At 34.7% G+C, this 13,377-nt stretch overlaps 1 long non-coding RNA gene across 5 annotated transcripts in view; it reads left to right on the top strand.

The window, feature by feature from the left end:
• The window catches only part of LOC116280648 (uncharacterized), a 524,367-nt gene that overhangs the window by 479,695 nt on the left and 31,295 nt on the right, over positions 1 to 13,377 (top strand). For 3 of the 5 annotated variants that reach the window (XR_012072552.1, XR_012072550.1, XR_012072549.1), the window contains one exon: positions 7,295 to 7,376. The exons of 1 other annotated variant lie outside the window; for it this stretch is intronic. This is a non-coding gene — a long non-coding RNA (uncharacterized lncRNA). Of the gene's footprint in view, positions 1 to 7,294; positions 7,377 to 9,121; positions 9,212 to 13,377 lie in introns of those variants that run through there. One more of the 5 variants, XR_012072551.1, reaches the window with a different exon arrangement.

The raw sequence follows: 13,377 nt of genomic DNA, 5'->3' as shown, positions 1-13,377 counted from the left end.
AGTGATTGGTGTTAGGGAGCCGTGTGCTGTAGATAAGATTATCAGCTTAACCTCTCTGAACAGAGGCCGTTTGAACTGGGACCAGAATGATAGCCAGGAGTCAGCTGTTCAAGATCCATGGAAGACTATTTCAGGCAGAGGGAAAGGCAAGAGTAAGTAACCTGCAGTAAAAATGATCTTGAAATGTTTGAGAAGCAGAAAGATGACTGTGATGGCTGTAGTACAGTTGGGGGAGAGTGATATCAGAACAAGCTAGAGAAGTAGATGAGGTTCTTGTTGTCCAAGGCTTTGGACGCCTTAGAATCCCAATTTTCCTGGGGTTATAAAAGTGTCAAAAGGAAATCTTCCTTTTCCTCTATTTTCATGAAATTTCAATTTCTGAAAAAAAAGAAAGAGCCAGAGAGAGGCTGTTGGCTTGTGATAATGGATCTTCAGTAATCTCACAGACTGGTCAATTATCTGAGGTTTAACTAATGGAGAGAAATAGCAGTCACCAAGCGTTAACCATATGGGCAGCAGACTGATAGGTGTACGTATGCTTCTGTTCAGAGTCTTCTTGTCTTCCATGTTGTTTTCTTCCAGAGATGCTGAAAGTCATTCAGTGTATGTGCCTCAGGAAGTAGATGGGTTGATACTTATCTCTTAATTATGCACCCCAAGCAAATTGACTGAAAACTGAAAGTCACAGTAACAAACTCACCGATGTGTCAACAGCTTTGAGAGAAGAACTGAGCAGTCAGTCATTGTCACACAACCAGAAACACACACACATTCAGAAACACATGATACATGTTTTCTGTTAAAACTAAAGTTCACTTATATTGGTTGAAGAGCTCCTTTCTTAAATTGAAATTTTAAACTATTAAGTGTTAGCATTTTTCCAACAAATCAGTAAACTGATGTTGATTTTTGCCTTTGAAAAAAAAAGTGAGTTAAAAAAATTAAATCTTGACATGTACCTCGTGTAGGGAGCCTACGTGTAGGAGAACAGCCATTCTTAATTAAGGAAACACCATGTCACAAACAATCAGAGCTGAGCCCTTTGAAACATTCCCTCACATGCCAGCAGAATATAAAACCACCATCAGATTTTCTGCATTCTGCATAATGTGCTGGTAATTAACCTTATAAACTTATTTTCTGAGCAATTCTCATAGTTGATAAATGCAGTAAAGGGCAAAATCCAACAAGGTTATTGAATAACAATCAGTGCATCCAGAATGAAGAATAACCCACGTTCTTCTGAAATAAGATATGAATAGACTTTACTCTTGTAATTAATGTTGCTGCATTTTGCTTGAAGATGGGATATTTTTCATTTAAAGCCCATGTGTTAATTTTCCTTCATAGATAAGCCAAAAACTTTGACTCCTTTCATCAGACCTTTGGCATCTCCTTCTGTTTCAGTTTTGGGTCTTTGCCAATGCACAGCTCTTCTGTATCTGGACTTCCATGCTGGGTTTGGGGCATAGACATTCACCAGAAACACTCATTTTGTTTGCAATCATACTGAGATTAAAAGAAGTTACATAAAAAAACAAATGCTTCTCCTACGAATGGCACATATGCCAAATATTCATCTGAAAGGCAAAGAACCCTAAAAGCCTGAATTAATGAAAGCTAAAGTTAAGAACTATTCTAGGAGAATGGTGGTTGAGATCAAGCAGTACCAAGCATTGATATTTTGGAACAGTCTTGCCAGGTCATGGCGATTTTGCATCTCCAAGTAATTCTGGACCATTAATTAGGGGACTTGTGTTCTAGTCCAGCTCTGCATCTGGTCTGTGGTAAGAGTTTAAGAATCTCATTTAACTTCTAAGAAACTTAAATTCTTTATCTGCACAAAGTGGGTATTGGTTTTAAAAAATCCTGTGGTCCTTTCCAAAACTAAAATTCGTATGAATTCGGGAAGATACAGTTGTATTCTTTTTTTCTTTTAGAAATATAAGGTAAATAACATATTTGCTAAGGAGACAAGTAGTGTGTGGGAGAGGTGAGTGTGTTTGAGTATTTTTACCTCAGTTTGTAGCCTTATCTGTGGCTCAGTGCCTTGCCATCATCCACATGTTAAAGAGATTAGTGTGGATTACAAGATTATATAGAATCCTATCATATCTACGCTCCAGAGTTGTCATCTACCTCCTGCTGTAAATCTGCATCTTGGATTCTAGGATACTGAACTACGTATGGTTTCTTGAATGTGCAGTTCTGTTTTCCTTGGTTGTCAATACCCTTCTTCACCACCCCTGTTAACCTAAAAAATTTCTATTTATAATCAAAAGCCCAGTTCAAGCAAGAACTCTTCTGCTGTCAGTCACTCTCTCCTCTGTCCTAGCCCTTTGCCTCATCCTGCTCTTTATTTATCACAGTTATCATATTTGATTTTCTATGAAATAAGACTCATGTTATTTACATTACCTAACGCTATGCTTTTTACATAAATAAGGAAATGCTAAGTATGAATGAAATTTAAATCCTTGAACTTTATGATTTTTTAATTAACATAATTTAAATGTGCTAATTTTGTTCTAACTTAAACTCGTTTGAGAATATCTCTAGGATTTGTTATATTAGTTTAGTAATTTCAAACAGCCAATACTGTTTATGACTGTTAAGTATCAGCTATTAGAATCAAAATTACAACACTAGTAAGTGCATTTTATACTATAACAGGAAGAGAAAGCATCACATATTTCCTCAGTAATCTCATAATATGAATAAATATCCAAAATTCTTAATCCATAGCCAAAAATTTACAAAGATGATCAAACTTTATAATGGGACAATTAAAACAAATTTTCTAAGCTTCTCTTACAAATGTCACATCAGTAGTTTTAGATTCCATAATTTATGGATTTTCAGTATTGGCTCATGACTCATATGCCCAGTGAAATTTCTAGGTTGCTTTTTTTTTTTTAATCACATAGTCACTAAGTATCTCAAAAAAACCAAATATATACTTACTAAATGAGGAACTGTTTCAAAAATTATGGATATTGTACTGTGACTTTTAAAATTTTGCTTACTTTTATATATTTAATTTTTACTTATTTGTGTGTTTTCCTATAGTTAAACTACGAGCAGGATCAAGTCATATCCTCTTATAACTATAGGCATAATTTCAGAGAAAATGAAAAGAATTGATGGTATTGGGAGAGTTACAAATATGTGTTTCCTCTCTTTTGTACTACAGGTAAACAAAGTAGAATTGCTCACTCTTTCCTTTGTGACTCTACTGAATACTGTACATTTTTCTATTTTTATGCTTTAATTCATGATTCTGATTGTATGTTTCATGTATCTGCCTTCCTTCTAAAGAAAGATTGTAGGAAATAATTGTCTCTTTATTGCTACTAGCCAGCACTGGGCTAGGTAAATAGGAGATAGATAATAAGTGAAGAGATAAATGTATGGATGGACAGATAGATGGATGGTTTAGTGTATGATTGAATGACTCATGACAGAAATGAATGACTGCTCACATGACCAAGGCACAAGAGTCTTTTAAGGGGTGGCTGACTAGCTGGTAATATATATAGCATATCAGAGTCTCTGTGTTCACAATACTTCAGGTTTCATTTTTAGTTTTTCAATCCTTCCTGATGGTCTCAGACTAGCCAAGCTCATAAAAGCTAATGCAAAACTGAATGCTAATTTAATAACTTACAAAAAGGAATATAACTGCTAAGCAGACAAGATTTATAGTTTCCTTGACCAACTTATGTTCTTTGCAGGAAATCACATGGGAAGCCAAAATATAAAGACAAGCTTGCTTACTACGTATAAAGAATTAGTACAAAGAGCATAAGGCAAATGATTATAGTGTCAAATGATGTCATGCCAACGAACACATTAGAGTTGACACTGTGATTCTGATCAACTCACTTTCCAATTCTCAGTTTGCACCAAATGTCATGGCAGCATTCGTTTTCTTTAATATGTTGCTCAGAAATGTAGGGGTTTTTTGGTCTAAAAATAGCACATCATCACAAGAAACACTGAAAAATATAACTTATCTGAATGTTAGGAAAACAACTAAAAATCTGCACACCCAAGATAGAATTTATCTTCAAAAGGTCAAAAGAAAGGCTCAATTTAATTGGTGGAGGAGACTCTCAGTACAGTCAATTATCTGATATACATTGATCTCATCAGTACTTTGGGAGGACGTCTATAACAATAAGTAGGATAAGCACTTGCTAATTTTTATTTTTCAGACTCATAAAAGATATAATGAAAATTATATTTGAGGAAATAATTGAAAATGTTATCTTTAAAACCTTATTTAGAATTGTGCTGGCAATATGGCAGCTTTGATGTTATGGAAAACTGTACTGAACTATAGTCAGTTTACAATGTTGTGCTAATTTCTGGTGTACAGCATAGTGGTTCATATGTATATATGTATGTAGGCCATTACAAGGTATTGAATATAGTTCCCTATGCTATACAGTAGGTATACAGTAGGACCTTGTTTATCTATTTTATATATAGTTAGTGTCTGCAAATCCTGAACTCCCTACCCACTTCCTCCTCTGGTAACCGTAAGTTTGTTTTCTATGTCTGTAAGTCTGTCTGTTTCGTAAATAAGTTCATTTTCGCCTTTTCCTCCTTAGATTCCATATATAAGTGATATCATATTGTAGTTTTCTTTCTCTTTCTGGCTTACTTCACATAGTATGGTGATATCCATGTCTATCCAAGTTGCTGCAAATGCATTATTTTATTATTTCTATGGCTGAGTAGTATTCCACTGAATACATGTACTAGAACTTCTTTATCCAGTCATCTGTCAGTGGACATTTAGGTTGTTTCCATGTCTTGGCTGTTGTAAATAGTGCTGCTATGAACATTGGGGTGCATGTATCTTTTTGAATTAGAGTTTTCTCGAGATACATGCCCAAGAGTGGGATTGCTGGATCATAGGGTAAGTCTGTATTCAGTGAAAAACTGTACTATTAACATGAAGAAATGCTGAATACATTTTTACAAACTCTTTTGAATGCGTAAAAGATCTCTTAACAGGATAAAGTAAAATCCAAAGCAAAAATGAAAAAAGTTGAAACCAAAGAGATAAACAAGAAATGAAGCCAAAGACTTCAAATATGTAAATATGTTATCAGGTATGCTACAAAATAAACATTTCTAATTTTCCTTAATTAAAAAATGTGGTTATTATTTCTGATTTTATTGTAAATTAAACTTAAAATCCATTAGGCTAGACTTGGGTTCTCTGTATGTTTCAGAAGCCCTATTATCTAATTCAAAGATTTAAATTATCTGCTTAGCCTCTTCTAGGCATTTAAATTCCATTTAAATGTCTCTCTGTTGTTATGACAATTAAATAACTCATTAATTCATAAATAGGATAATAAAACATTGTTACAAATGATACTAAAGGATATTTGTATAATACAGAAGCATGTTCTTGATAAATAATTTAGTGAAAAAAATCATATGCTGCTTGATCTTATAAAAATGTTTAACTTATAATATGTAATGAAAAAAGACTGAGAAATTTTACCTATTTTAGTAATAAAAGGAGAATATAATATATAAATACAAATAATATAGCATAATTTGTAACAAATATTCCAATTATTTTTGGCTTATATAAATTTTCTAATTTTATATAATGAAAATATATTGCTAACATAATTAACTATTGGAAAGGTTAGAGGAAATAGGAGAGAGCCACCTTTTCTTTCTCTAATAAACTGTGAAACTCATCTATTTTTATTTAATTACTTTCTGTTTCTTGTCAGTAATGACATATTGATAATCAAAACAACAGATTTTCAAAGAACTGCAAATTAAATACAATACTATTATTATGAATGATGAATAAACTGAATGGATCAATTTTTCTTTTCCATTTGATATCAAATGAAGAAATTCGACTATCATAAAACCTAATCTATCTTTTGTTTCTATGGATTTTGAAAAATAATTATAATTCTGTGTGATAGGTTAAATTATTTTAATGGCATAGATATATATGGCAATTTTAATTTACTTTTAAAAATATATTTTCGTGTTTCCAAAGGCTGGACACCACATTTCTATTTTTCTGCCCTCTTACACATTTTATACATACTAACATATGGGGTGATTTTTACCTACACAATATACATTATGTTGATGTGAGTAGCTCTCTGAGTTCAGACCTAAATTTCCCTCACCTTTCATTATTTGTATATATAATATATGCATATTCAATAAAGCAAAGCAATTTTAACCATACGAACATTTACTGTCTCCCTAGTTCTATCCTCCTGGCCTTTTCTTTCTTTCTTCACTATAAAACCCTCATACTTATTGAACACTCTTGGAAACAACCAAGAAGCTCATATTCATTATATGTACAATTTGGTTATTGGAATTCACGTATATTTATATTAGTGTATGATTAAACTGAATCACTTCTTAGCATAGTAAGAAATATGTATTTGATCTCTGTCTCTGGTTCCTGGCACAGAAGTCCTAAAACCCTTGGAATTTCCTGAGTGACAGGGGTAAGAGGATCATCTTTTGTTATTCATGATAAGCCCCTTTCAGGCACACCTGAGTTTGTGCTAAGGAGGTGACTCTTGGAGGCTGGGGACTGGTTGCCAGAGGAAGTAACCCAGTGATTAGAGAGTTAGAACTTTCAGCCCTACTCCCTGCCACTGGTGAAGGGAGAAGGGCTGGATATTGAATTAATCACCAATGGCCAATGAGCTCAACAATCATGCCTATTTGATGGAACCTGTATACAAACCCTAAACAGGGAGCTCAGAGACTATCAGGCTTGGTGAATAGGTCTAGGCGCTAGGAAGATGGCATCCCCGGAGAGGGCACAGAAGCACCACATCCCTTCCCACATATCTTGTCCTATCCTGCATGTCTTCTATGTGGCTGTTCTGAGTCATATCCTTTATAATAAATTAGTAATAGTGAGTAAGGTGACTTTCTGAGTTCTGTGAGCCATTCCAGCAAATTACTGAATCTTAGAAGGGGATTGTGGTAACCCCTGCTATATAAACAGTGGGTCAGAATTATAGGAGGCTCAGATTTGAGTTTAGCATCTGAAGTGGGGACAGTCTTGTGAGACTGAGCCCCTACCCCTTTACCCTGTGGGGTCTGTGCTAACTTTGGGTAGCGTCAGAAGCGTGAGTACAGAAACAGCTTTCCCTTTTTACCTCTTGTAGCTGGAAAGAAAGAACAGTTCTAATATATAGTTCTCAAAATTTCACCTACCCTTTTATACTAATTTGATTTATGCTGGAGTTGAGTTTTTTTGATTTGTTCATAGCTTGGGCATTTCACTGTCCGAAGAGCTGAACTACAAGTTCCTGTTACATGCTTGACCAATTCTTCATTTGATGACAGGGAAGGTAAGATGCCTTAAACAAAACCTTGAAATAACTGATATCCTATAAAAGTCTTTTATTCTACTTCTACCCCACTAGGGAAGTACCAGAACCAAGAAAAGAGGAACTATCAGTATATTTTCTCAAATAAATGAAACTACATAATAGTTTTAATAGTATACAAATAATATTTGGGATTTAATAGCACCCTATGGTTTGAACTTCTATGGACTTTCTCCAGCATAAACCAGCAGATATTTTTCTTCATAATGTTCAAATGTGCTTTTTTGTTAAAAAAAAAATTTTACTCTGAACAATGATTGTGGTATTACAGAAAATATGTTGGTAGCATTTATGTTATTTGAACTATTTTAGGTCTAATAAATAAATCTATATAATCTGTCACTCTTCCTATATAAAACCTGAAAGATTTTTTTTTCTCTGGTTTGAAAAGCTAGCAGCCTTATGTCTTATTTATACAATATTGGCAGAGGTCATTCCCTTCCTGGAACCATGGGCATCTATAAATTACAGTAAGCACAGGGTGTGCGATGAGTTATGCTGGGGATGTTTAATAGGAAACTGAGAAGATTTCCCTGAGAAAGTCAGGTTGAGCATTTACAGTAAACAAAAAATAAAACAAAAACTCCCACTTCCTTAAAGCTACAAATGTGGTTAACTATATTTTCTCTTGATTTCTCACTTTCACTGTTTTATTTTATTGCATTTTGTATTTTGTAGTCAAATGTTGAATTGCAAGATCCTAGTCATGACAAAATTTTCAGTACCTTCTCTTTTCCTTTAAGAGTTTTTATAAATATAAGCAGTCAAGAAAGATCAGAATTTTACAGTCTCATTTTGAATCCCTTCTAAACCGTATACTTACAGTGTTGTTTTGGTCAAATTTCTTAATATTTCTTAATCCAAGTTTCCTCATCTGCAAAATAAAGTTTACAGTCACTTGAAGAAGGGTAAAAAAGATAGTGTTGAGAAAATATCAGACACAGTGTAAATGCCCACTATGACTCAAACGCTTAATTGACTTCCCTCTAGATTGCTTTATTTCAGGTTAATTAGGTTCTGTTGAGGACATTGGAAATACTGATTTCTGCATTATTAATTATATGAATCAGTTGTCTATTCATTTCTGCACTAGAGAGTCTTATTCCCCCAGAAGCCCACCTCTCCCTGCCTGACTTACTTGAACCAATCTTTTAGTTCACCCAGTGTGTATGTTTTGCCCTTTAAATGGTGAAGTCTGCAAGGCTAGCAACTGTGTCTTCCCTTCACTACTGCTGCTCTGAGGTTCATCAACTGTGTCTGACACTAGAGCTGACACTCTAAACAATCTTTATTTAATGAAATTGCTAAATGGTTTGTGGTTACTTCCCAAAGCCATTCTCTGTTTCTCAGGCTCTGTCTCTTCCTCATTCACTCTCTCCTCCCTCACCCCCAATCTTCCCCATTCAGATTAGGCATTCATCATGAGCACATGCCAGGTCTCTGTTATTTTATCATCTTAAAGCAGCAATTGAACTTTTTTGGTTTTGCTCTTTTGAGCCCATTTGCAGTACTGAGCACATGGTAGACTTTCAAAACAGAGCTGTGGAGTGAATGGAAAATTAAAGACTGATTCACTTGTTACTAGGATTTTGGAATTCAAACACGCTTAGGCACTGAAAAACCATGTAACAAACTTGGCAATAACTAAGATAGGAGGAACGATTGTTCTTGCTATTCACCCATCTGTCTATCCATCCACCCACCAGGAAGCAGTTACTGTGACTCTGTTCATGACCTTAGCACTGGGCTTTGGAAGATAGAAATGAAATACATGAACTACATGTGAAGTAGTTCCTTACCTCAAGCTGTTCACAGTTCAAAGAGATATAAGTAATATTGCATCTAGAACTTTGAGGAGTGAAGATCATTCTTAAGTAAGTAATAAGGTGTCACATCAGATTTGTACGTCAGCCCCTGGGTTTCACTGTAATGAAATGCTCCTGATGGTAGTTATTTGAAATGATAACAGAATTGTCTATGAACTAAGATTAGTTTTAGCACCAGTGAGAGTTCCAGTACTCACTGCTTATAAAAAGATAACATGAATAATATAACTAAGAGAATGTGATTTGAGATAAATAATTTACTGAATGTACTATATTAATAAATAACTGCTACCCACTTGCTTCAGAGATGTCATCCCTCAGAAGTGTGCCAGGTCAGTTCTGACTCCAACCCCAAATGTCACTCCGCTGTCAGAATATGACAGTCACCAGTGTTAGATGTTCCTTCCAAGAGCAAATTATTTCCGGCAATAAAAGCCCATCTGTTTATCTAATTTGTGGATGTGCTCTGCCTACATTATCATTTGCCCAACTAGCCATGAATAATCTCTCTCATGTGACAGAACATTATAGGCACCACATGACACCCCATTTCTCTGCATGGCTATCAGAAAAGGCCAGTATCTCCGGTTTGGACAATGAACTAGCTTTTGTAACTGGCAAACAATTCACTCTACAAATTAGGTGCCAACTCATTTTGAAATACTATGCTAGGTAACCAGGGGACTTTTAAAGGTGAAAGATATAGTCAGAACCTTATGAAGAATGCAGTTTTCTGGGAATTAACATAATCTACTGTAGTACATTTATTCATCCAATTTATTTTTTGAAAGATGCTATCTTTTAAAGAAAATACATGAAATTAAAGGTTGGGGGTTAAAAAAAAAACTAACATGTTAATCTTTCTAGTAATACAACCCTAAGGAGTAAGTCCCATGGGAATTAAAAAAAAAATTCTAAATGTAGGAACGATTTATGTTCATTATACGTAATAGTAAAAAATCAGAAATATATTAAATGATCAGTAACAATGGCAAGTCCACACAATGAAACCTTTTTCAATGCATGTCTTTAAAGGCTTCAGTATCACAGAAAAATGTTATGCTTATAGATTTAACAAAAGGAGGTGATATATATATATATATCCAAAAAACTTCAAAAATACAACCAGTGGGAATGGAGATTGAAAAAATACACACTGTCTTTAAGGGGTAGGTCCCTAGATCTGTGATTTTTTTTCCCTATGTTCTCCAAACTCTCTAAAGTGTTTTGTGTAATGGCAAATCAAAATATTATGCCTGATATGAATTTAGGCTTGTTCTGTCTACACTGAATTTTCTGTAACCTGACCAAATGTTTCCACATTAGCAGAAATGTATGGAAACAAAATGATCAAAATGATTAGAGATAGACTTTGCTCTCAGGGATACCTCAAATGAAAAACAGTATCATAAAGAACTTTATATTTTACTGCACCTCTTCAGAAATATGTCATTTTTTTTCCACACAATCTTCCTGGACAATAGATCTTATTCTTATTTTACAAGTAGGAAATTCTAACTCAGAGAGTTTAAATGACTTGCCCCAAGCCAAAGATTTAGTAAATGTCAGAACTGAGCCTCAAATCCCCACTTTATAACTCTGGGTTCAAGATGTTTTTTCTGCACGTATTGTGTCTCACGACAAGAACAGCCTCTGACTTCACTTGTATGTTGGGCTAAGTTACTTGGAAAAATAAAAAAATTTTTAAATTAGCTTGTAAGCATGCTGTTCACCCTCAGTTATGTGCAAACAATTTGCTTTGCCTTTAAATAAAAAACCTTTACCTGTTTTATTTAAAGTAATGCATCTAATCTTCAACATAAACTAAAATATACCTGGGGTGGATATTTCCAGGTTTCAGATGGCTCCTGTCTTCCCTTCCAAGTTTATAGCTCGTAATGTTTTTTTCTGTTACCCTACAAAAAAATAACACAAATGTGAGAAGGAGGCTAAAAGATGAAAGTAGAGTGGGTGTTTTCATGACTGACAAAGTCCAATCTTATTTAAGGCGTATGTGATAACTGCATCCACTCACCTATGACTCAAAAGAGAAGTGATCTTCCAGTAAATTCATTTAAGGCATTCATTTTAGAAGCTGCCCGTTACTTCTGTATCTATATCATCTTATGCTTGTACCACAGAGAACACAACCAACCAATCAATTTTACATGATCTAAACAGGTAACCTTAATGAAGGGTAGTTGCACATGGACCAGTAAGCAGCTAATTTTCTAACTGATTTTCCAGACTAAAGACTTAGATGTCACATGTAGCTAGAGAAATAAGAAACTGCAGCATTAATAAGATCACTTGTTCAAGTTTCACAAAACGTTCATGATCTTGAGTATGAGAGAAGAAATGGTCCAAAAGTGGCTGACACAGCTGTGTGCTTATGGTCCCCATCCAGTGTGTGTCTTCAAGGCCATGGTCAAGCCCTCTTTTGGTCTTTGGCCAACACATTCTCCAGTATCTCCTCATCATTCTTCTTGTCCTCTATTTTCCCTCCCTCCTTCTACTCAGCAGAGCGGGAACTGAAGCAATCCAGGTATCAACTTTCTCACATGACCACCCACTTGTTTATACAGTTTCTTTTCATAATGCTTTTCTCTATTTGCAGAAGATGCAGTCCCCCTCCTATTCAAAGGCAATCAATTTACCCCTTTCTTCCAAGTGCCCCTGGCTCTACTTCCTAGGTCTTGCTTTAGAGATTCTCTCTCTCTCCGTCTCTCTCAAATTTATAAACATCCTATAAAATTGTCCCTCCCTGAATCTAAGTCCTCCAGGAACCAAATCTCCCTCTTGTGCTCTTCATCTAAACTTGTCCAAAAACGGTATATTCTCCTTGTCACCGCTTTCTCACTTTATATTCACTACCTAATCCACTGAATTCCAGCTTCTGCCCCATTATCTCTCATTAAATTCAAAGAACTATCAAATTTTCAAATCCAGTGAGCATTTCTGAGTCTTTATCATACTCAATCTTGCTAGTAAATTTGCCTTTTTTAATTATTTTTTCTATTTAAAATGTCATCCATCCTTCCTTCTGTGATATCATACCCTCCTTGCTTTCGTCATATCTTTATCTCCTTCTAATACAATAGATGGGAGAGATACTGTTTGGGAGGATGATGCAGGGAACACATGAATTGGAAGAGACTCTCCTTATGCAGAAAACTGAAATGGGAGGATAAAGAAGAAAAAAATGTTACTTACATAAAAAAAATAATGAGAATAATAACTATCATCTACAAAGTTACAATTACATCTCTGTTTTGTGCTAAACCTTGTATATGTTGCATCTAATCCTTTAAAATTCTTTGAAAGTTAGATGATGTAATTCATATTTTATGGATGAAAAAATGGTAGTTTATGAAACAAAAATGGCTTCTTAAAGCCTCATAACTATTAAGTGACAATGGCACTACCAATATTAGAATAATATTGAGCAATCTTCCTGGACTTCAAAAATCACAAATTCAAAACAAATGAAATGTTTAAGAAAACTAATTTAAAGTTAGAGTATTCTATTTTTACTGTAATGTGCAAAATCCCTATTCTCCAAAGATCAAATTAATCTTTTTTTTGTTTGTTTCCAAAAAAATTAATTCTGATTTTTTTAAATGTAATTTTTCTGGAAAACACATGAATCTGCTGTTTGGTTCTTGCCACTTTAAAGGAGTCTTCAACTCTATCTTAAAAGCCAAATTTGTTTTAGAGAAAGACCTCTGAGATGCTGCTTACGATGTATCTGTCTGGTGCATGTGTAAGTGTGTGTGTGGTGGTTGCCAGATCCTGACTCCCACAACGGGAAGAAATAGTACAAAAACAGAATCTGTGGTTCTCAAGCGCTCACTTCACTATCATTCAGGCATTGTTGATCTGCCTGTGCAGGGGAGATCTCTCTCCCTATCTTTGTCTGTCACCCACCTGTCTGTCTGACCAGCCTCATCTCACACTTAAATGTTGACTAATAACCTGTTATTTAATTCATTTCAACTGTAATAAATTTTGACCCTAAGCCCAACAGAAAACATTCTTTTCTAGGTTTAAGTTTATTTCCAGGAAGAGAGTACCTTTGCATACCATACCATTACTTGTGAATACAATTAGACATGTCTAGAAAAGTGTATTGTGCA

The sequence above is a fragment of the Vicugna pacos genome, chromosome 5 (genome assembly GCF_048564905.1).
Source record: "Vicugna pacos chromosome 5, VicPac4, whole genome shotgun sequence".
In the NCBI taxonomy this organism is placed as follows: domain Eukaryota; kingdom Metazoa; phylum Chordata; class Mammalia; order Artiodactyla; family Camelidae; genus Vicugna; species Vicugna pacos.
Note: the sequence above shows the minus strand (reverse complement) of the source record. Positions and strands in the feature narration are given on the sequence as shown.